The sequence below is a fragment of the Talpa occidentalis genome, unplaced genomic scaffold (assembly GCF_014898055.3).
Source record: "Talpa occidentalis isolate TD23 unplaced genomic scaffold, MPIMG_talOcc4v2.1 talOcc4.5, whole genome shotgun sequence".
NCBI lineage: Eukaryota > Metazoa > Chordata > Mammalia > Eulipotyphla > Talpidae > Talpa > Talpa occidentalis.
Window position 1 is genome coordinate 132,654,499 of NW_023604861.1, and position 21,947 is coordinate 132,676,445.

General features: G+C 52.8%; 1 protein-coding gene across 1 annotated transcript in view; it reads left to right on the forward strand.

The window, feature by feature from the left end:
• Positions 1-455: 455 nt before the first annotated feature.
• The window catches only part of CYRIA (CYFIP related Rac1 interactor A), a 90,837-nt gene continuing 69,345 nt past the window's right edge, over positions 456-21,947 (forward strand). Inside the window, exon 1 of the mRNA XM_037528491.2 lies at positions 456-491. The gene's annotated coding sequence lies outside the window, so the exon portion shown is untranslated. The remainder of the gene's footprint in view (positions 492-21,947) is intronic.

The window sequence follows — 21,947 nt, forward strand, 5'->3', positions numbered from 1 at the left end:
CCCGAGCAGGGTGAGCCTGCGGGGCGGACACCGAGGACGGCCGGGCTGGGCGCGTAGAGGAATTTGGGGGCCGGCCGGGCGCGTGGCGCGCGCTGCGCGCGGGTCTGCAGGGGGGCCGGGCTGCGGGGCGCTCCCCATCCCGAGGAGGGGCGGTGGCGTGGGAGAACTGGGGGTTCCGAAACAGAAAGAGCCGGAGCCGGCTTCCTCTTCTGGACCGGGGCGGGGGCCGGGGTGGCGGGGCCGGCTGCGCGCCCCGGGAGGGGTTCCCGGGGCCGGGCTGCCGGCGGCCAGCTCCGGGGCGCAGGGCTGGCCGCGGGGCGGGGACCCGGGCGGGCGGGGCGGGGCGGGGCGCCGGCGGGCCGGGCGGGGGGCGGGCCGGGGCGGGCCGGGGCGGGGCTGCGGGCCCGGCTCGCAGGCTGCGGCGGCCCCGGCACAGGCGTCTGCAGCGGCGGCGGCGCGGGCAGCGGCGAGCGGGGCGACGGCGACTCGGGGTGAGCGCGCGGCTGCGGCCCGGCGGGGCGCGGGGCGGGCGAGGTCGGCGGAGCGGGGCTCCAGAGGCGCGGGGCGCGCCCAGCCTCCTCCCCAGCTCCCCAGCTCTCGGCAGCCCTGGAGGAGGGCGGGAGGCAGCGAGGCTTCCCCCGCGAGCGCCGTGCACATGTCAGTGCGGGCGCCCCTCGGCCCTTCTCGGGGGGCAGCCTCCCGGCTGCATCCTCTCCAGACTGACGTGCCCCCCCAAACCCCCCCAACCAGGTACTTCAGCTCCAAAGTCATTTTTCCGGAGGACCCCAACCCCTTGCTCCCCATCCCTGCCCCGAGGCCCAGGCTGCCCGCAGAGGTGGGGAGGCCCCTCCCCAGCGCCTGCACACGGGGCCCTTCTGGGACCCCCTGCCCCAGAGGTTCTTAGCCGGACGGTCAGCTTCTGCCCCTGGGACCCGGGCCCCTGGCCATTCCCGCCGTCTCCCCGGAGGCCCATTTGGCAAAAACAGATTCTGAGCTTTGGGAACAATTTGACCCACTTCCCCAACTCCTGGCCCCAGGCCAGCCTGGCTGTTTGGGGAAGACACCTGTCTTGCCTGCCAGCTTCGAGGACCTGGGAGTCTCTGTCAAAATGGGTCAGCCGTTCCCGGGCCTCCTCCAAACTGCCCTGACCTGCTGGCCAGTCCCCAGAGGCCGAAGTTGAGCGCTTTGTCATTTAAGACCTCCCAAGTTATTTATGGACCCGGCTGCGAGGCTCTGTGTCACTGCGCTGGGGGTGCCCTCTGTCTGGGCCTCTCTCTTCTCCCATACCCGACTTTCCCACCTGCTACCCGGTGAGCCACAGGAGAGTATTGCCAGGACCCGCGTTCACTGCCTCAGTCCTGCCAACAGCTCTGTGGGCCTCTTTCCTTGCCTTTTAGAAACTTGCCCCTCTTGCACTAGTCACATCTCCCTGGAAGGCACCAGGCCCCCAGGGCACAGAAAGCTGGACGGGGGATGGTTCTGAGCGGGCAGGACCAGGACGGCTGCCTGCCAGGTCACACAGGGCATCTAGGCTGGGGGGCAAAGGCTGTAGGGTGGGTCTCGGCTTCCCGCTGAGCTCCGAGAGAGCCCAGGGCTTGCTTAGCAGGGAGAAGAGGAGGCAGAACAGGGGCTGTTTTTCCTGCGTGCTTCTGACTGTCTCAAGTTGCCATGGCGACAGTTTAGCCTCTCTTCCTCCTCCTGACTCTGCTGGGAGCTGGCTTTTATTGGTCTGTTGTCCTGTCTTTTATGGCTCTAATTTCTCCTTCTACTTGCTCTGAAATAAACAGTCATAAACATGGGCGCGGGGCCCAGGCTGGGGACTGGCAGGACGTCACCTCCTCCTGGTCCTGGGCCCCTGTGAAGGCAAGGGGCGAAGAGAAGTGGGGACAGACCTGCCCACCCTCCCTCTGGGAAGGCTGCAGCCACTCCCCAGCAGCAGGCACACAGTGGGTAGCATTCTGCCTGGTGCTAATAATAGTCCCCAAGTGCGGTGGGTGGGGTGGGAGGGTGCACACCGGTGTTATTCCATCTCCCCGACAGTCCTGCGGGGCAGGGGCTGCCCTCACTCTGCAGATGATGAGGCTGAGGACCCTGAGCTGTTTCCGTGATCACATTGATGTTAGCACGTAGTCAGCACTCGGTTTTGGTTAAATGAATGGAAAATTGCTGGAGCTGGCATGCCAATGCCCATCTCCCTGGTTTTATCCCACAGTGGGGTGCCCTGGCCCTGCTCCCAGAGGTATAACAGTGCTCTTTAAACCCGTGATATGGGGGCTCCTCAGAAGGTGCTCCCCAGTTTCCCCTCCTCAGGTGTGTGCTGACTCCCCTGGAGGCCAGCTGCCAGGTTGCTGTCCGCCCTGTGCCCACCCATTCCCTAGCTGCTGGACACCCAAGTAGGAGGCCAGTGAGCCGCTGTGACTTCTTGTTTTCACTGGGCACCATGCAAGCTGCCTTTACTCTCAGGGCTTAGGTGCCCTGGGTGAGCCAAGGACACTGCGAGCCAGTCAGACCCCCGCCAGGAGCCCAGGGTGAGGAGCACAGTGCTCGCCAGGGCCGCGGGTCCGGGCCCCACCTCCAGCTGTCGGTGACACTCTCAGAAGAGGCGCCCCTTTCCTTTTATTTTCCCCTTTATTGCAGCTCTCATTTCCAGCCCCTCCCTTTGCTCCCTTGTCGCCCGAGCTCTGGGCTTGTGCTTGGTACACGGCAAATGATGACGGAAGCAAAAATAAGACCAGGTGTCAGAGCCTCCGTGTCAGATGCAGGCTCTGGGCGTCGGTCACTTTGGGCCTCACCTTCGGTCTTGAGAATGGGTTGACGTGTGTGCTGCCGGCTGCATCACAGGAGCACAGGAGTGTGCAGGGTGGGGTGCAGGGGACAGCCGGAGGGGCCCGCTTGTCCTATGTGCAGTGGGGAGGGCTTAGTGCCAGAGAGAGCAGACCGCTGCCCTCAGGTGGCGCACCCTCTTGGGCAGAACGCATTAGCATTCTCCTAAGTCATTTTCCAGCCTTGGTGCTGAGTGTGTCTTCAGGCATCATTTTCCATTTGCTGACCAGCTGCCATGCACCAAATAGAGTTTTGGGAACCGATGATTTAAAAACAAATCTATCGTTCTTGTTTTAGTGGAATGTGGTTTAAAAGAATATGGTTGGGCATAAAGACAGAGCTGGTGGAGATGCTTCTACTAGCGAGGCGGTGGGGCCAGGACCCGGGGCTTGCAGCCCAGAGACAGTGTCTTGACGAGGTGGCCCTTTAGAAAGCCTCTGCTTTGTGGCCGAAATACTGGTACCCCCAGACTCCTGCTTGAGAAAGCCGGCCCTCACAGTGATGGGGTGCAGCAGGGGGTGCCTTCATTCAGCTTGGTGAGCAGGAGGACCAAGGCATGTGGCAGGAAACCGGTGCTGCAACTCATCGGCTCAGGTGACCTGAGCTGCCCGACAAGCCTGCTTGGTGATCAGAGAGAAAGTGGCTGGGAGGAGCTCTAAGTTCCACTCCCGCTGTGTCCAGGCTGTGGACCCTGGAAGGAGCCCTGACCTCCCTAAGCCACCAGCCCCCCACCTGTGAATGGTAACAAGGATGTTTGCCGTCGAAGTAAGTGATCGTATGTATTTGTAAGGCCTGGCCCGGTGCCTGCCTCGCTTGAGACTTGCTGTTACTTAATTATATCGATTAGAGAAACTTCTCAGTTACTGGGCCTCTGGGTCTTCTTAGAACTGTGATGGGGAGCTTGTGGACTGATGCTGGTCTTTGGAGATCTATTCGATATCCAGAAGGTTAAACAAGGCCCGAGCTCAGGCTGCTCGCACTTTCTCACAACAGGGGCCTGCTCGTGGACCCCACACCGCTGTGTAAATCACCTGCACTTCTGTTTTCACAAAGGGAACAAATCTGAATTTCAGGAACGTGTAACTGAGAGAAAACTTTAAAATGATCACTTCTTATTTTTATTCTGGGCCCGTGTCAGCTTCCATTTCCCTTTACCAAATCTATGTATTTTCTCAAAGCCTCGCCACAACTCAGCCACAGGAGTGTTGTTTCTCCTTTTTTCACATTTTAGGAAACCAGGCGAGGTCGGGTCAGTGTCAGAGCCTGGCAGCTAGTAAGTGGCAGGGCTGGAATGTAAAACTGGGCCCTGCTCCTTCTTTGTGCAGTGATGCCGCCTTGTCATTTCCTTGGCGCCTGTCAGTGACCTAAAATAATTGCATTTGGAGAACACGAGCAGACTTTCACAGTGGTGGGACTGGCCAGCGTTGTAACTCAGGCTCATAGTAAATATTTAGAGGCTTTATTAGGGTTTTGTTCTCATCACAGCGTTAACGAGGCTCTCTGGAGCCAGCTGAGGTCTCGTCCCTCCAAGTGATGAATTGGAGTTTGACGTGTCTGAGTTATGAGGAAGTGTGTGATGATGCTAGGAGTGCTTTCCTTTGCAAGGACTGGAGCTCAGGCTTGTCAGTGAAATGACTGAATTGATTTTATGACTGAAGGTATGAATGGAGAGCATGACAGGTGCAGCCCGGGGATCCAGGGACAGAAGCAACAAGGTCAGAAAAGGGGGTGGGTAGCTCTTCAAATGCGAGACCGATGTGGATTCACATCCGGGAAGGTGGAGGTATTGAAAAGCAATTATAGAGTTGCTCACCTAGCCTTTCTTGGGTAATTGAGAAGTCTAATTTCCTGGGCTAAGAACCCCACTGTCCTCCTGAATCCAAGGTGCCATGGTGCAGCCCTGTGCTGATGGGGCCTGTGTGGCTCTGCAGACACACGCCTTTCCATTTACAATAATCTCACGGCCTGAGCCTGGTGTCTGCTTATTTAATGACTTTACTTTCTAATAAAAATTCTGTATGGCATAGATAATTAGATCTTTAAAATGAACCTGGGGAAATGAAGTGCCCCCCAAAGAATTTAATTGCAGTTTTATAGTGGATCCAGCTTAAATATGAGATTTTTCATTCATTCATTTAACAGATGTGATGGGGTGCGTTCTTGCCCTTTGCTGCATGAGGTAGGGTGCAGTAACCAACAGGGCACTGTCCTTGCCTGCAGGTAAGGTAGCTCCCACTCGAGGGGAGGCAGGGAGAGCTCGGGACTGTCCCGGGGTGTGGTGAGGGAGAGTGAGAGGGAGACGGAATTGTTTTGCCTCTTCTGATAGCACGTCCATGTCTGGGGACTACCTGAATTGCACCTGGCATATTGCAGGGAGAGGCGATGGGGAACAGAACCCACCTAGCCAGGTGGGCTCTAGGTCTCTGCCCGATAGAGAAGGAGCAGGTGTCTGTGCTTCGGTGTTGGATCTGATGACTTAAGAGAGCCCTTCCAGGTCTAGCCTGATGATTCTAATAAGCCCTCGGCTCCTTCCCCGTGACAGGTGAAGCAGCAAGCGCTGGCAGCCTTAGGCAGTGGGGTTGCCCAGACAGCTGGGATGGGCAAAGCCATGTGTGTTTTCAGAGTCTTCTCAAGGAGCAGAAAAAACTGGCTCTCTCTTCTGGAAATGGAACCACATTCTGATTGACTATCCAGATAAATGATTGAAAGTCCAGGCCGAGGACAAAAGAAGAGACAAAGGGACGCAGGACTCAGCAGCGGGGGGATGAGAGTGTCCAGGTGCTCCAGGGTTCCAGGGTGCCCTGGTGTGAATGTGGAGAGCCTGCCTTCGGAGAAGCCTTGTTACTGCGCGTGCTCTTGTTTTAAGTTATTGCCCTTTAAGAAAAAAAAAAAATCCTTTGATTTGATGGTTTCCAGGTTTTAGAATACAATTAAAATGCACAGTCATTTTGGTGCATGATAGAGACACAGCTCCCAGCACACACCCCAGGTCTCCCTTCCCCATTGGCCTGGGCGCTTCCCGTGGCCAGGGAGAGGCTGGGCCCCAGGAGCCCAGAGGGACGAGGCAGCAGGCTGGGTCAGGGAAGGGCCGGTGAGAGCAGAGACTCGGGCCCCAGCCACAGTGCCCCTGAGCTTTTGGCTTTTGCCATCATCTGACAAGCCACCCGGCGTGTGGGGGGCGCAGACAGCGGGCATTTAATGTGCCCTCTTGGGAAAAGCTTTGGAAATAGGCACATTCCCATCCTGGAGGCCGCAGTCTGCACAGTGACACCCCTTTAGGAAGGGGGTACAGCCCCATGTGGGAAAGCCTGGTTTTTCTCACCACCTGCCCTAGAAGTCAGCACCAGGTGGGTGTGAGGAGCGTGGGGCGGGTGAGCGTATGTTTGCAAGAGAACACTCGTGTCCAGGAGTCAGTTTACTGAGAAAGGAAGTTCTGGGTGCTGGGTTCTGAGTGCTGCCTGTGACCCGTGTCTCTGCTTCGGACACACGTCTGTGACGGTGACCTTTGCCACTCATTTCATCAAAGAATCGCAACAGGCAGTGATGAGAAGCCCCTGGGGTGTGTGACGTATGGCTTTGTGGGCCCTGGAGCCCTCCCCGGCCCATGGGGTCAGGGTTGTCTGGGGCTGGAGGTCACGGGGATGCAGGAGGACTGTGGCCTGGGCTTGGAGAACATCACAGTCATGCAGCATCCAGACTGGAGAACACCTTACGTCAGAGAGAGAGAGAGAGAGGCAGGGAGGGGGCAGGCCAAGGTCATAGGCCTCCCCAAGGCAGGGACAAGCACTCAGCTTTGGCGAAGCTACAGCTGGCCGGCAGCTGTGGAATCCAGAGGTGGCTGTGCACCTGGAAGGGCTGAGACTACCCCAGCACGGCAGGGCGAACGTGCTTTTGAGGCTAACACATTTGGGCCAGAATTGTGGCTGTTTCCCTGGGCAAACGCCTCAGACTTGCTAAGTTTTCTAACGTGTGAACTGAAGTTAATCATCTTTGTGACTCAGGGATTTATCAGGAATAAAGGGATGCAACCTGTGTCCACCTTCCTTTCCTGCCTGCTCTGTCAAGACAGTGGATTGGAAAATGCGTGGCTGCTTCCTTTGGATTCCTCTTTATTAGCATTTTGGCGGAACAGGACAGAGAACTGCACACTCTGACCAGACAGGTTCCTGAGTGTTCCGGACACCCTCTCCGCCCCCCTGCCACTGTCTGAACTTCTGTTTCTGTGAAGAGACTCTTGTGTCTCTTCGCAGAGCCCCCACAACCCCCACAGGACACTCACACTACAGCCCCCTCCCCACCTGAAGGCTGCTGCTTATTTGGTAGGTGTGTCTCCTCCCAGCCTGGGAAGTTGACATTCCAAATCTGGGCTCACAAGCTATTTTCTGACATTCTCTTATTTGCAAGTCCAAAATCTAAAATCCTCTGAAAAAAAATTTTTTTTTCATAGCTCATTGGGAGGCAAGAAGCTGGCCTGATTGTATGTGGCTTCCCACTCGGGAGATGAAGGTTTTCATCAAGAAAATAGTGAGTGTCCCAGACCCTGCTGGAGTCTCTCTCACCTGGTATATCTGCTCTAGGATGCTCCTGAAATCTGACAAAATCTGACAAATAATTTCAAAAGAAGCTTTCTGGGTCTGTCTTTGCAAAATCCCAAGGAAGCTCACAGTGCCCCAGGAGTGCGGGGGGCATTGGGAAGGTGTGCCAGGTAGTGGGTGAGCTGGCTCACCTGTGCCCATCTGGAGCCCGAGGGCCAGTTTTATATTTTGTCAGTGTAAATAGTAGGAAATGAATTAATGAAATGCCTACATTGATACAAAAACAAAACAACAATGAAAGCTCTATAAAACTTGGGTCCAGAGTGACACTAGGACAAATTTTTTAAAAAATTCCTTCGAACTAAAAATAAGCTGGGAATTTTTTATTTTGTGTGGCTTATCATCAAGAGTAATCATTGGCCTTTGGGGGGAAGGTAGAAGGGGATTTTTAAGTCTACTCATCACTTTAGCCTCCTGAGGAGGAACCAGGGCTGGGAGAGGGAGCATGAGGAAGTAAAGGCCCCAGCAGAGCGTGAGAAGCTTCTGGTTCTTGCCCTGGATCTGTTCTTGTGAGTGAACTTGGGCATGATGCTTCCCTTCTCTAGGCCCAGAGCTCGGCTTCTAAGTCAATTAAATCTTTCTTTCTGCCCCCTGAGAGTCTGGGAGAAGAGGCTGGGCCCGTGAGATTGTCAGCTGGGCTGAGTTGCCTGCTGTCTGCGTCCCGTGGCTTCCATCCAGCCCCCGGCAGCCTGGAGGGATGTGGAAGGCCTCTGGGCTCTACCTTGGTTTCTCTGGGCATTTCCTTTACTCCCCCACTGCCCGGCCCCTGGAGTGCCTGCCAGTTGGTCGGATCCATTTGGCCAGCGCCCTGGTGGCTGACCAGCGAGGGCTCCCGGCTTCACCAAGCCTTGCGGGTTAGGGCCCGGCCAGGATGGCCATCCCAGTGGATGTCCTGTCAGGGCTGCAGTGGGAGGCCACGAACAGGCATTACTGAGATGATGTCAGGAATAAGAGTGGAAATCCCCTGCTGTGAGCATCGAGTCAGTGCAAGAGGGGTGCTGGGAGGGCGTGGGTCCTGGCAGTGGCGGCGACGTGTGGGCTCGATTCTGAATATGCATCACTTAGGTGGCAGAAAATGGCCATGTGGCTAATTCTCTCCCTCTCTCTCATTCTGTCTTTGTTTTTTAAGTTTGTGCTAAATGTGTCCTCATTCTGGCTTTTGCCAGTTAGCAAGATTAGTATTTCCTCCAGATTCTAACCAGTCTTTAAAAATCGGTGATGCGGCCTCTCTCTGGATGCTCTTGGAGAAGATTCTCACTTAACAGTAACGCCTGATGGGAACCAGAGGCCTGGCTGTGCACAGGGGATTTCCATGACGGAGGAGCGCCCTTGCCTGTAAGGGCCCTGAGGCCTTCCGCTCGCAGGGACTGCTCTGGCTACTCAGCAGTTGTCAAGGTGGTGGACACCAGGCCGCAGTGAGAGAGACCCTGGGGATGGCTTGTCCTTTAGAAGTTAGACACGCTCGGGCTCACGTGTGTGTTGGGTGTTTGTGTGTGTGTGATTGTGTAGGTGTGTGTGTGTGGGGGGTGAGTGTGAGAATGTGTGGATGCACAAGTGCATTAGTTGGAAGGTCTTTTCATCCCCTGGGGGTGCTGCCACAGTGTGGGCCTGCCATGTGCACTGTGGACAAGGCTAAGCCTCGGCCTGACCCTGGCCTTTGTGTAGCTCAGGGAAGGCACTGACCACAGGACCGAGAACGTCCCTTTCAGGGACCCGTGGCCACCGAGAAAGGCCATTCTGAAGTTAACTGGTAGGAAGCCACTAAGTTGTATTCCGTAGGGAGAAATAATTAATCCTTCTTCAGAAACACAGAGCCCTGTAAAATCTTGAAAAGATTCAAATCATCTGAAAAGACTGAAATCACCTGAGCATGCACTTACTTTAAAAATAAACTAAAGAGAACAACTAAAGAGAAACCTAAAACTGGTTTTAAAAAATAAAAGACTAGGCATAGATTCCGTTCTATTTAATAGGTAGCCGAGGGCAGGTAGGAAAAGATTATGAAAGAGAAGAAAGAGGGAGAAAGCGAAACAGAAAAGAAACCCCAGCTGCCTTCATATGAAAGAGGGGCCCTAGTCTCCTCCTTCCAGCTCAGCTGGCTGAGGGCACAGGGGGTGCGGAGGGGAAGGAACAGGAGGGTCCTTGCACTGCTTTGCTCAACAAGAGCAGGAAAGCCCTCTGGGGTGTTGGAGAGAGCTCTGGCTGGGGAGGCCCAGGGCCTCTGGTTTGACGCTGCTGTCCCACCACCTAAGCACTTGTAACCCCCTGCACTCTGAGCATCGGAGGCTCCAACAACAGGTTTGGAGAACTGCAGTCAAAAGCCGTCCCTGGGGTGATGACGGAAGCTTGACCCCAGGCTCCAGGCCCAGAGATCCCTTGGGGTAGAGGAAGAGGATGGCAGTGGTTGCTGGGGCCCCAGCCCCTCCCCCACAGGGCCAAGTGGGAGTAGGGTGTCCTGCAGTAGGATTGGGGGTGCTCATGTAAACATTTGCCAGTGGGTATGAAGAGTTGTGTGCGTATCCCCTATTTTTAGCTCCCTCAAACCCCCTGTGTGTGAGGCCCCTTCCTTCCTTCTCTGTTTGAACTGATAACCAGCTAGTGAGGTCATGGCGTGTGTAAATTGATCTGCTAACCTCAAATTTAGAAAATAATTCGGGCAGTTGAAAATAACTCCAGCGTGCTTGCTCTTTCGCGGTCTCTGCTATGAGTTGTTTTTCTCCATCTCCTGAATGTGCAGGTGACCCAAGGCTGACGCAGCCCCTTGTTTTTCACAATGCAGGCACAGAGTGGTTCCAGTCCCCTGCAACAAAGCAAATATCATAATAAAGCAAGTCACACCCACATTTTTTGGCTTCCAGGGAGTGTAAAATTGGTTTGCACTATACTGTAGTTTATGGTGTGTGCGGTAGCATGCTGTCTAGGAAAAACAGTGCATATACCTGGATTTTGCAATATTTTATTACTGTGAAATACTAGCTGTCGTCACAGGCCACTGGGGAGATGCCTAGAGACTCGCCTGCAGGCTCGCCACGAACCTTCCATTTGTTAGCGGTGCCCAGACAGCCGTGCGCAATAAATCGGGGTGCAATAAAATGAGGTATGTCTGCACAGCCAAACTTACAAATACTTTTATAACAATGAATTATGCTTTTCTGCATAGTTAGCAGTCAGCATGCCATTAGCACTTTCTAATTTTGCTTTGCTAGTGAGATCGTATACACTTCTCACCGCGCAGATAACCTTGCCAGGTAGTGTGCTGACTTTTCTTTTGAAGATAAAGACACCAACTCTAAAAAGGCTTTAAAAACTTGTTTATTTAAGACCAGATTGGAACTGGGATGCTAGGATTTTGGCTTTCAGTCCCACACTTTCCCACACCACAGCTCATGCTGCTTCCAGGCCACAGTTTTATTTCTTTAGAAAAATAAGATCTTTTTCCTGCCATGACTCTACTTAAGGCTCAGAAATTATAACCATTGCTGGCTCTCTTTGCCTTTTTCCAAAGGGGAGGTCCATGGCCCTCCTTACCTTAATGTAAACTTCATGCAAATATTATATTTCCATTTAACAAACTTTTGCCATGCTCTCCCAGAGTGCCTGGCTCTGTTCTAGAAACAGACACATATGCCAGCTAATGCAAGATGATATTATGGGCTTCATAATATCTATTTGCTATTTTACAGAAAAACTAATAGAGAGATGCAGTTATTCACCCAAAGGCAGGTAATCTGCAAAGGCTGTCGCTTGCTCTGAATCAGTTCTGACTCCATTGCTATAGGGGACTTTGTTTTTGGCCAGGGTAGGAACCAAACATGCCCTGTTGATCAGTGAGACCAAGTCCCACCCAGCTGCTACCCTATTGTATCCAGCTTCCCCAGTCTGTCTGCCTCAGTCAGAACTTGGTCTACTCGTGGAAAAAAGACCCATTTCCTCTTATCTTGCTCCATCTTGCATCAGCTCTGATGTGTTTAGTTGGCCAGTTCTGTTTTTGTTTCATGACTCATCATACTACAAAAAAAAAAAAAATGATAACGTGACTTACCTAAATCACACATGAACTTTCCAAAATGTTATTTCTGTACCTGGATGGATCCTTTGGGATTCCAGTGTTCTGTTCGCCTAGAAACCTCCTCTGATTCCTCACTAGATTCATCCCACCCAACCACCCTTCCAGCCACCCACCCATCTACCCATACATCCATCTACCCATCTATTCATCTGTCTACCCATCCATCCATTTCTCTACCCATCCATCTCTACCCATCCGTCCATCTCTACCCATCCATCCATCCATCTACCCATCTGTCTATCTATCTACCCATTCATCCATCCATCTATCTACCCATCCATCCATCTATCTATCCATCCATCCATCTATCCATTTACTCACCCACTTACTCAACAAGTATTGAGAACCCACAGTGCTTCTCCTCTGGATCAATTTCGAGAAGTTCAGCAGTGAACTAAACAGACAAAACCTCTCACTCCCATGAAACAACCAAGCGAAAATGAATCATTAACACATCATAAACACGTTTCGCATGTCTATCATGCTAAATGGCAATGGTTCTGTGAAGATGAATGAAGCAGAGATGGGTGTACAGAATGAGGGGAGGTTAGGAGGGGTGGGGCAGGTGACTGTGTTAAGTAGGTGCTTAGGAAAGACCTCGCTGGACAGTGATGAAGCCTGAAGGTAGCTGAAAAAAGGTGGTCCTGGCAGAGCGAGCCCAGGCAGCTGGGGTGAAGTGTGCCTGGCCGCCTGCTGGGACAGCAGCGTGAACCAGCACAGAGACAGGTGGGGAAGGGGGAAAGAGTGACTTCAGCATTCTCCTGGTGCCCCCTCCCTCTAGCTGGGAACCTTTTTTTTTTTTTAAAGATTTATTTATTTATTTATACAAGCCCTGGGTACAGTCGGAAGCGCGGGAGGGTGAGAGAATTCACCAGAGCCAGAGCGGGGAGCAGAGCAGGCAGAAGGACCGAAGTACACTGCTGAGGGGAGCAGCGGGCGGCAGGAGGGGTCTGCGCGCCATGTGGGACCCTCACCCGGCAGCCGGGGATCGAACCGGCGCTGCAGAGGTTGCGGGTAGCTTCACAGCCCAGCGCTCAAGCGCTGCGCCACCCGGGGAGGCCCTAGCTGGGAACTTTTTGTTATATTTTATGGTCTCCCTGTTCACTGATGAGCATCCCAGAGGGACATCTACACTTATCCTTGGTCTTCAAACCACTCATTCCTAGCTCCACGCCTCTGCGCCATTTCTGCTCTTTTACTTAAGACTAGGAGTTCTAATTAAAGATTATTTGTGATTCTTTTGATAAAAATGGGAGTTTTGAAGAAAGGCTCTACACTCCAACTAGCCTCTTCCCTTTTGGATAATCTTCCAATGGTTTCATTGCTGGGGAAACAGCAAGGAAAAGGCTGGAGGTGAAATATGTGAAGAGGAGCCTGTTAACCACTCGACTTGGCCAGAAACCTCCAGGACCAGCAGGACAGCGGATCCCTGTGGGGACTGGTGTTTACAAAAAGCCACCACAGGCTGGAACGAGGAGGCTCTTGAGAACCTCAGAGCGTGTCGGGAGCCCCGCCAGGACTTTCCACTCACCACATTGCTGACTCAGAGTATAACGGGGTGGGGTGGGGATGGGGACCCAGGGGACCTGGAAGGCTTTGTCTCTGGAGACCTTTCTGGAAAGAAAAGAGCATTCTCCCTGGTGGGGAGTTTCCCTCACAAGGCAGAGCACTGGTCTCTGAGAGGCAAAGAGACACAGGGGAGGTGGATCGGCTGACGCAGAGGGACAGAAATGGGCTGAGTAGAAGCACAGGGACCTCCCAGAGCTCAGCCCCAGTTCAGATCTGCTTCCCATCTGAATCCTTCCCTTTCGGGATAGAGGGAGACTTAGGCCAATTTGTCCCAAACCCCTAATGGTTTGTACAAGTGGTTTGGTAGAGTCAAGTATTGGCGGTGGAAGGGGGAGAGAAGAGGTGGCAAGGAATGGAAAGGAAAGCTAACGGCCTCCTGAAGTCTGTGGGAGCCAGCAGGTGCTCAACAGGGAATGATGAAATTGGCTTTTTACCCAGAAGCCGGTGCGTGTCCGCGAGTGTGAGACATCGTTATGAAATTGTGACTTGCTTGTGCTTGAGAGCGGCATGGCTGGAGGGAACCAATTCCTTTTCAGCTGGTGTGTCAGGTGACGGGTTGGCGCAACAATCATGAAGGAAAGAAGAAAAGATCTGTCTTTAATTATTCAACAACTAAGTTTTGGAAACGAACTGTGTACAGGCGCTGAGCCAGGTGCTTCCGCAGCGGCGAGGGGTACTGCGGTCTCTAGAGCCCATGTTCTGCTGGGCCCGGCTTGGGGGATGATCCTTCAAAGCGGTGGGATAAGAGCACTTGAATGCCCTGGCTTCTTCCCCTGCATGCTGCAAATATTTAAGGTGGAGAAATAAAAATCCCCGCTACCTGATATTCAGAAATGGGGACTTTGTTTAAAGCAAGCCCCAGCCTTTGCAGGCCTCCTTGGCCTCACCCACCAGCCTGTAGTTGATCTGCTGTCCCACTGGCCTCCCCTTCAGGCATATTGTGAAGATAATGAGCTTTCCAAATAAGTTCAAAGCTCTGCACAAATTGCAAGTTGCTGCTGGTGTGACTGTGAGGAGCTCAGCTAGCAGCGCGGTACCTGGTGAGAGCTGGCGGGACGCTAATGTTGGTTCACAGCCCAATTTTTATCAACTTTGCTTTTCCTGGGCCGTCTCCGACTGCCTGTCTGGCTTTCTTCCAACTTCCAGTGTTGGTTTTCCTGATGCGATCGCTGTGTTTGGGTTTCTGCGGTTTAGTGCAAGGCTGTAGAAACGTGTGTGTCTGTGCACACACATGCTGTGGGGTTCGTTGTGCTTTGGGCTGATGTCCCAGGGTGGGAGAAGGCGCTCAGGACCCCAGCAACCCTGCAAGCTTATGAAACATAGTCCGTGTGGCCGAGAAGGGGAGGGAGGTGTCAAGAGCCAGTCCAGCTGGGGTCAGGGTGGGAAACCAATGTGTGAACCGACATGAAAAGCAGCGTGCAGGGTGCCAGCTCGCTCAGACCCTCCAAAAATAGCTGCTGAAAATGGAACATTCTGGTGAGAAGATCAGATGCTGTTGCTTGCCTTCCATCTATGTCAGCACAGAGGAACAGAACCTAGGGCAGAAATGTGTCTAAATAATGGGTTAAGGTGACTCACGCTCCTGTTGAAAGGAGCTTTTCTAAAAGTGAAAGGAAGAGAGAAAGAAGAGCATCAAGCCGAGACAAAGAACAAAGGGGCTTGAATTTAAAACAATAGGAACAAGAATATTGAATGAGTCACTCATGTCAGATCCTGTGAGCCTCTGTCCTGAATGACGACCGACCTCCCGGGCTGAATTTTAAGGTCAGGGTCTTTATGTTTGAATTTCCTGGCGAAATCACACACCCATTGGTGGCTGCCATTTCCTGCACTGTTCTAGGCGTGGGCTGGGCATTCTGAGGATATTTGTCATGGAACTGCTAGGGGCTGCCCTGTCCAGCTGAGGGAGCCTTCCGGGGGCCCGAGAACAGCTCCAGTCCCTGAGAAGTTTCAGAATGACACGGGCGGAAGAGCTAGCACAGCAGCCCATTTAGCCGAGCAGAGAGGGAAGCCGAGCCCTTGTTTCTCCCTCTGTGCATTGTCCGTGTCCTTGGGCTGCACCATCCCTGGCATCCGGGACCGGCCCACTGACCAGCAGAACCTCTGTGACTTGTTAGTGCTATAGTCGGTCTGCAGTTTGCAAAAGGAATCTTCACCTTAAGGACTGTGGGTCCAGTGCGTCATCACGTCACCTGGGATAAAGTCTGCGGTTTTGCTGCTGTCGCTTTTCTCTCTTTGCTGTCTGATTCTGGACCTCCACTTGACCTCCCTTAGGTTCGGCACCTCACCCATTCCATGGCTGTCATTCCTTCCTTGCTGACCTTAGCATAACTCCTGTGCGCCGAAACGATTTTAATCTGGGAAAACGTGATGTGTTAGTCAGCTCTGCTGCCGTGAGAAATGACCCGCATTTCAGTGCTTGGAAGCTCCGAGCACCTTGTGACTCACGTCAGCGGCTGCAGGTGGCTTCTCTGGCATCGCTCCCTGTTTCTTATTCTGGGACCTGGGCTGAGGGACAGCTGCTTCTTAGACTGTGTCCTCCTCAGGACAGAGGGATGAGACACAGCAAGGTGGCAGGGACTTGACATGCTTCTGGAAGTTTCTGCTTTCTTCTACTTACATTCCATTTGCCAAACAGGACAAAGGACCAAGCCCTGGATCAGCTGTGCCCTCTCCTCCTTGGGGGGGGTGGGGGGGGGGGGGGAGTCCATGCCAGTCACGTGGCAGCCGGCCAGACTGTCTCCTCATCCATAACTGAGAAAACAATACAGCCCGAGCAGCACTCTGCACACCTGTTAAGCACGACGTGAATGCTCTGTTCTTAGCAAAACAGTGTTTGATGGCTTGGTAGGGACTGGGTTTCTATCTGGTGCTGATATTTTAGTGAACTAAGACTGCCTGCTACCAGCCAGCCTCCACTTACACTAGAATGTTGGCACTGCAGGTGGAAGAAGTGTTGTCATCTCTTTGCATATTGTAGGGGTAGAGCCAAGCCCTGTCCCTGCTCATAATAGGTTGCCCGGCTCATAGTAGGTTTTCACCATATCCTGGTGGTTCTGAATAACTACTTGAGGTCACAGCATCTCCGATACTCTGGAGACCCGAGGAAGTCAAATGGAATTAATGTTTCCACAGTGTGGGTAAGAGAATCCATTTCAGCTGTGTGCTAGGGAAACAGGTTTATCAATTTATTTCATAAAGTTCAATACAGCACTCCTCTGTGTGAGGAAGCCCTTTCCTGTCTGTGTCTTCTCAGCAAGGGACTCCTGCATGCATGCATGCTTCACTGCAGGTTCCCAGCCCCGAGGCTGGCTGGCCTCGGCAGGGACAGTAACCATGTCTTGACCTTTGCTGTGTCTTCCTTGAGGGTTTGCTAAGACACTCATTACTCTTCATAGCTTGTGTTGTCGATATCCCCACCCTTCCTCGCAGCCTCTTGTACTTAGAAGAAAGAAACCAAGGCACCAAACTATGGTGGCCAGCCAAGGGCCCACCACGTCCACTCACCAGCTGTGCCACCTGGGGCAAGTTGCTCAACCTCTCTGTGCTTTACTGTTCACATATAGATGATAATAATAGCCCCTTCCTCCTGGGGGTGCTGCCAGGATTTAATGGGGTGACCTGTGAAGTGTTTGGAGCTGTGTCTGGCACAGAGTGAGAAGTCAGTGCATTCCTGGCCTGCTTTGGTTGGTGGCTCGTTTTTTGAGAAGGGGGAGCAGGAAAGAAGAGAGGGAGAGAAGCAAGAGAGACACAGAGTGGGGGCCGGGATGCGGGGCTCTGTGGACCAGGGTCGCTGAGGTGTGTGGCCAGGCAGTAAGCCTGTGTGGTCCTCGCCTTGAACAGGCTCGTGACGTTGCACAGAGACTGACGACTGCCAGCTCACCCCACCCTCCTCACTGCAGCATCTGAGCCTGTGTGGTGGGTGCCCCAGGGGCTTCCTGGTCAGCAGGACTTGCAGCCTGTTCCTGCCTTGGCCTCTCACTGCTGTGCGGTGACTCAGGCAGGAGCTTCCCCAAGCAGCGCTCTCCTGGGGCGCCGTGGATGGCACGTTCTCCATCTTTGTCCCTGGCCTCTGGTCTTGTGTCACCTAATGCCTTGGGCCAGGCTGGCAGAGAGGTGGGGACTCTGTGAGGAGCAGCACAAAATGTGCTCAGCCCCTGGGGAGGAGACCCCTGGGTTCTGGGGGACAATTAAAATACGTACAGCAATCCCTCCTTGTGGATGCCCCACATCCAGGAGGCCAGGGGCACCCCCTTCCTGCATAGACTATCATTCACCCTCATTCACCCTCCTCAGCTATTTCCCTCTGAGAGCTTGACTCAGCCTCCTCAGAGGCCAGCTTGACCTGCAATAGGAACTTGAGAATAATAAGATGGCATTCTGTGTTTTATTTTGCAATTGAGATTTACCTTTTTTCTTAACACATTTAATTCATCTCAAACCTGAGAAGCCAGACCTTTCACAATCCATTTGAACATCCAACCCATTGGTCACCAGGATTAGCAGGTTTTAGCAAGATAAACCAGCTCATTTGAAATGCTGTGTTTTAGTGATAGGGGAAAAGACAAACCTTATTTGCTTGTTAATAATGTCCCTCTGGGAGCATTATTAGCGGTGGAAACGTGTGTCCAGCCCAGATACTGATGGCCCAGAGTGGAAAGCAGCCTGTTTTCAGGTAGATTGCCACCTGCAGTTGTCCCTTGCTCTTCACAATGATCTTCCCAGACCTTGCACCTTAATTTATGCCCATTTGATGGAAGAGGGAACTGAGACCTTGGGGATCATAGGCTCTTGGCCCAGGTTGTAAATGGAGGGAGTAAGATTTGAATGTGTGAGTGTGTCCCCCTGAATTTATATCCTTGGCATTGCGTGAGAATTCAGTCAGTGGTGTGGTGAGCGGACCGAGCTTTAAGGGAGCACATTATTGCCCTTACTGCATGGTATGGACCAGGGTGGGTGAGGATTTGTGTTTATGAAGACCTTGATGATGTGTTTACGTGAAGGTGGTACTTGTGGCCAGGAGAGGTGGTCCCGGTACAGAGCCCCCGCCCCCAACCCTGCACTGGTATAGAGAGCAGAGAAACCCAGGGCTCATCCAGCCTGGCTCCCTGGTGGGTGAGATCTGCCCATCCCTACCTTCTCAACTTCTACCCAGGGCCGAATATCCACCCTTTGTAGTTGTGAGCTTGTGCAGTAGCAGCTGTGCTATGATGACTGAATCTAGGCTAGTCAGTCATTCATTTCCTTTGCAAATATTTAGAGCACCGACTATGCCCCTGCTTTGCGCTAAACAAAGCCCCACTTTTATCGCATATGCAAGCATGCACGCACAAACACTGTCAGGCAGTGGTGAACACCCCGGGAAGAGATACATGGGGTGCAGGGAGAGAGGAAATGAGGCTCATTTTCATGAGCAGCTCAGAGAAGGCGCAATCTGGTGAGCAGACCCCGGGAAGGAGTGGAGATGTGCCAGGTCAGTATCTGCAGGAAAAGCATGAACCGTATAAGCAGGGGCGGAGGAATAGGGAGACTTTGAAGGAAGAATGTGCTTTTCTGACTTAAAGTCAAGAGGACTAGTGGTAGGTCTGGGGGGAGAGTAGATGAAGCCAGGTATTAATGGCAAGGTGGGGCCTGGGCAGAACCTGTAGGACCTTGTGGGGTGAGTTTCTACCAGGGAGGAAGGAAGGTGTGCTGAGCTCTCTGTAGGCAAGCACTGGTCCGGGTTGATCCTCTAAAAACTCTGCAAGAGTGTCTGGTCGAGCAAGCCGAGGTGCTTGGCTGCTCCCGGGAGCCTCGCAGAGAGCCAGCCAGGACTTAGACCTGCTCTTCTGGATGTCAGAGCCCATCCCAGGCTTTGACATTTGTTAATTATTTAGTACTTGAATATACTTGTTCATTTCTCTGCTTCAAGGCACAGTGACGGTCGAGGAAGCTCAGCGTCCCCTCGCTAATTTACATTAACACAGTTAATGGCGATGAAATAGAGTCCTTGGAAGGGAGATGGTACCAGATGTGGTTTCACTGCTTGAGCAGATTAACACCTCCCCTGTCACCTGGTAGGAATCGCCTGGATTCTCCAGGAAAGAGAATCCATAGGCGAAACAGAACCTATAGGATATATAAACGTCTCACCTCCAAGAAGCCCAAGATCCATTCTGCAGACTGGAGGCCCAGGAGAGCCAGGGGTCCGGTTCTGGACTCGCCCCCGGGTCTCAGAACCGGGAAGGAACTCGAGGGCTTGAGTCAGAAGGCGGGAGGCTAGTGGCCAGCTCAGCGCCAGCCAGGCAGGGAGCCAGCCGTGCCTTCTTCTGCCTTTGTTTCTCTCAGGCCTTCGGCTGACTGGCGAGGCTCACCCACGAGAGAGCCCTGCTAAACCAGGACACAGAGGCCATGCTAGTGTCTCCCAGGGACGTCCTTAAAGACGCACCCCAAATAATGTTGAACCAAATCTCTGGGTACCCTGGGACCCAGCAAACTGACACAAAACTAACCATGACCGAAACCATTTTTATACCTGTAAATGCAATTAGAGAAGCTGCAAAGTCGCGCTGAGATGGCAGCCGCTGGGCCAGGTCGCTGGGCCTCGCAGGGGGCCTGAGTGCCCGAGCTGGCACAGAACCCAAGCCCCCCTGGCTGGCCCGGCTCCTCCGGGTTCCCGAGGCTCTGCTTTTAAGCAGCTCAACCCCTTCACTGTCAGGGCAACACTCAAAATCCTCTTGATCAGCCCACCCCGCAGGCAGTACTTTTTGAGATAATCTCAACTGGAGTTTTGAACCTCCACGTCATGGTCACAAGGAGAGCAGAGCCTTTAACCAGCACACAGAGGAAATGGCTGAAGCTGCTCGTGGCCGCCAGGGAGAGGCCTGGGGGGCTCTGGCCGTGCCAGCCCACCCCCTGTCCCCTTGACTAAGGGCCAAAGTGAGCACATCTTTGCCATATGGTTGGACAAATCTGACTCAGTCTGGAGTCATATTTTTAATCTGTTTTACAGATGGGAACACTGAGGCCCAGAGGGGAAACCCAAAGCTGCCTGGTCTCCATTGAGGCCTTTCTGCCCACTTCCTGCCCAGCATCGACCATTGTAGTCACTCCGGACTCTGAATTATTCAGCAGTCATTTGTCACACATTGTCAGGACAGCTGCCTGGAGTGTGTGTGTGTGTGTGTGTGCATGCATGATCTCTTCCTAACTAGGATATAAATTACCTAGGGACAGAGCCTTCTGCTGTTCTCCTTCTTCTACCCCCTCGTTGCAGCCCCAGTAGCATGGAGCTCTCTATCTGATAAAGTGGAAAATTAAAATTGCCCATTGTTTATTTATTCATTTATTTATTTAGTTTTTATACAAGAATTGGAGTACAGGCCAGAGGTGCAGGAGGGTGAGAGGATTCACCAGAGACAGAGCGGGGAGCAGAACAGGCAGACAGACCGAAAACACTGCAGAGGGGAGCAACAGGCGAGACAAAAGAGGTCTGCTGCGGCATGTGGGTATCTCCCTGGCCGGCTAGAAATTGAACCCATGCTGCAGAGGCTGCGGACAGCTTCACAGCACTGCGCTCAACCCGGGGAGGCCCCAATAATTGCCCATTGTTATCCTTTAACACTAACTATGGCATCTCCCTATGTCAAGTGTCCTTGCAGAAAGTGCTCCCTGGTGGCCCAGCTGTAAATAATCTCTGCTTTTTTGGGCCAACCCTCCCAGAGGCCTAGGTGAGCTCATTCCATTCCTTTTCCCATCATGTGACCCTTGGAAACAGAATTTCTCGTGGTCCGTGTCACAGAGTGGGACTGACTTAACGTGTTACCTGCCACCTACTGCACCAGCCGTTATTACAGGAGCTCAGCAGCATGGAAAACGGGCATAGTATGTTAACTTCATTTCATTACCCAGGGAATCTGAGGCTGGAGAGGGGCGGTGCCTCTTCCAGACTTTAAAGCCAAGACCGCTGACTCTAAATTCCACAGCCTTTACAAGCCCAGGATACCTCCACGCTCACCTTAGTGAATGTCTTTTGAATTAACACACCAGCCAAGAAAGCAGTGAGTGAGTCAATCCAGAGGCAAACAAATGCTGGACACAAGTCCTGTGTGATTTTTGCTAGTGGCCATAAAAGTACCCTTGTAGTAGAAAAAAATGGAAGGAATGTTGGTTCTCATGGATGTGCTCTGCTCACCTGCCAGTTGTTCCTTGGAAGGACTGCAAGTTCTATTGAAAGATGACTTTCAGATGAAAAATGCTATAATTGTCCAAAATCTTCCTTCTCTGATTTCTGCCACAATGAGAACAGGAGTTTATATGTTTTCATTTTGAGGCTAATCTGTTTCCTTGACAAATATTGCATCTGTGATGTCAATCTGATCAGCTGAGCAATTGTGACTGTGTGTGTGTTGCTGGAGGCGGGAGGAGGCAGGGCTGCAAACAGTCTGCTTTATTTTTTTGCTCTATTTTCTTCATTTCCCATAGCCATAATTGACCCCCTTTCATGTTAAAGACCCCCCAAAGGTAGAAGAAAGCAGGCACAGCGATGCTGGATTCATCTTCTTTGTGATTAGCTAAGTGTGGCCTCCAAGGAAGTGACTTCTTGGGCCCAGTTCATTCCTGACTCTAATCAGAGCCCGCAAGCCCCTAATCATGCTTCTGAGTTTGGTAATAGCAAGTCTTTTCACAAACATCTGCAAAGAAAATCCGCTTAGAGGAAGCACTGGATAGACACCAGTGGTTAAGCCCCAGCACCCTCTTGACAGATGCGTCTTGAACAGCATGGGAGGACTTGGCAGGGAGTGCCCAGAGCAGAAATGACCATGTGAGGCTAGAACTCAATGAGGCCAGTCTTCAAAGGGCCCTGAAAACCCTCTCTGCAGTCTGTGTGGCCTGCCGTTCTGACGCTTCCC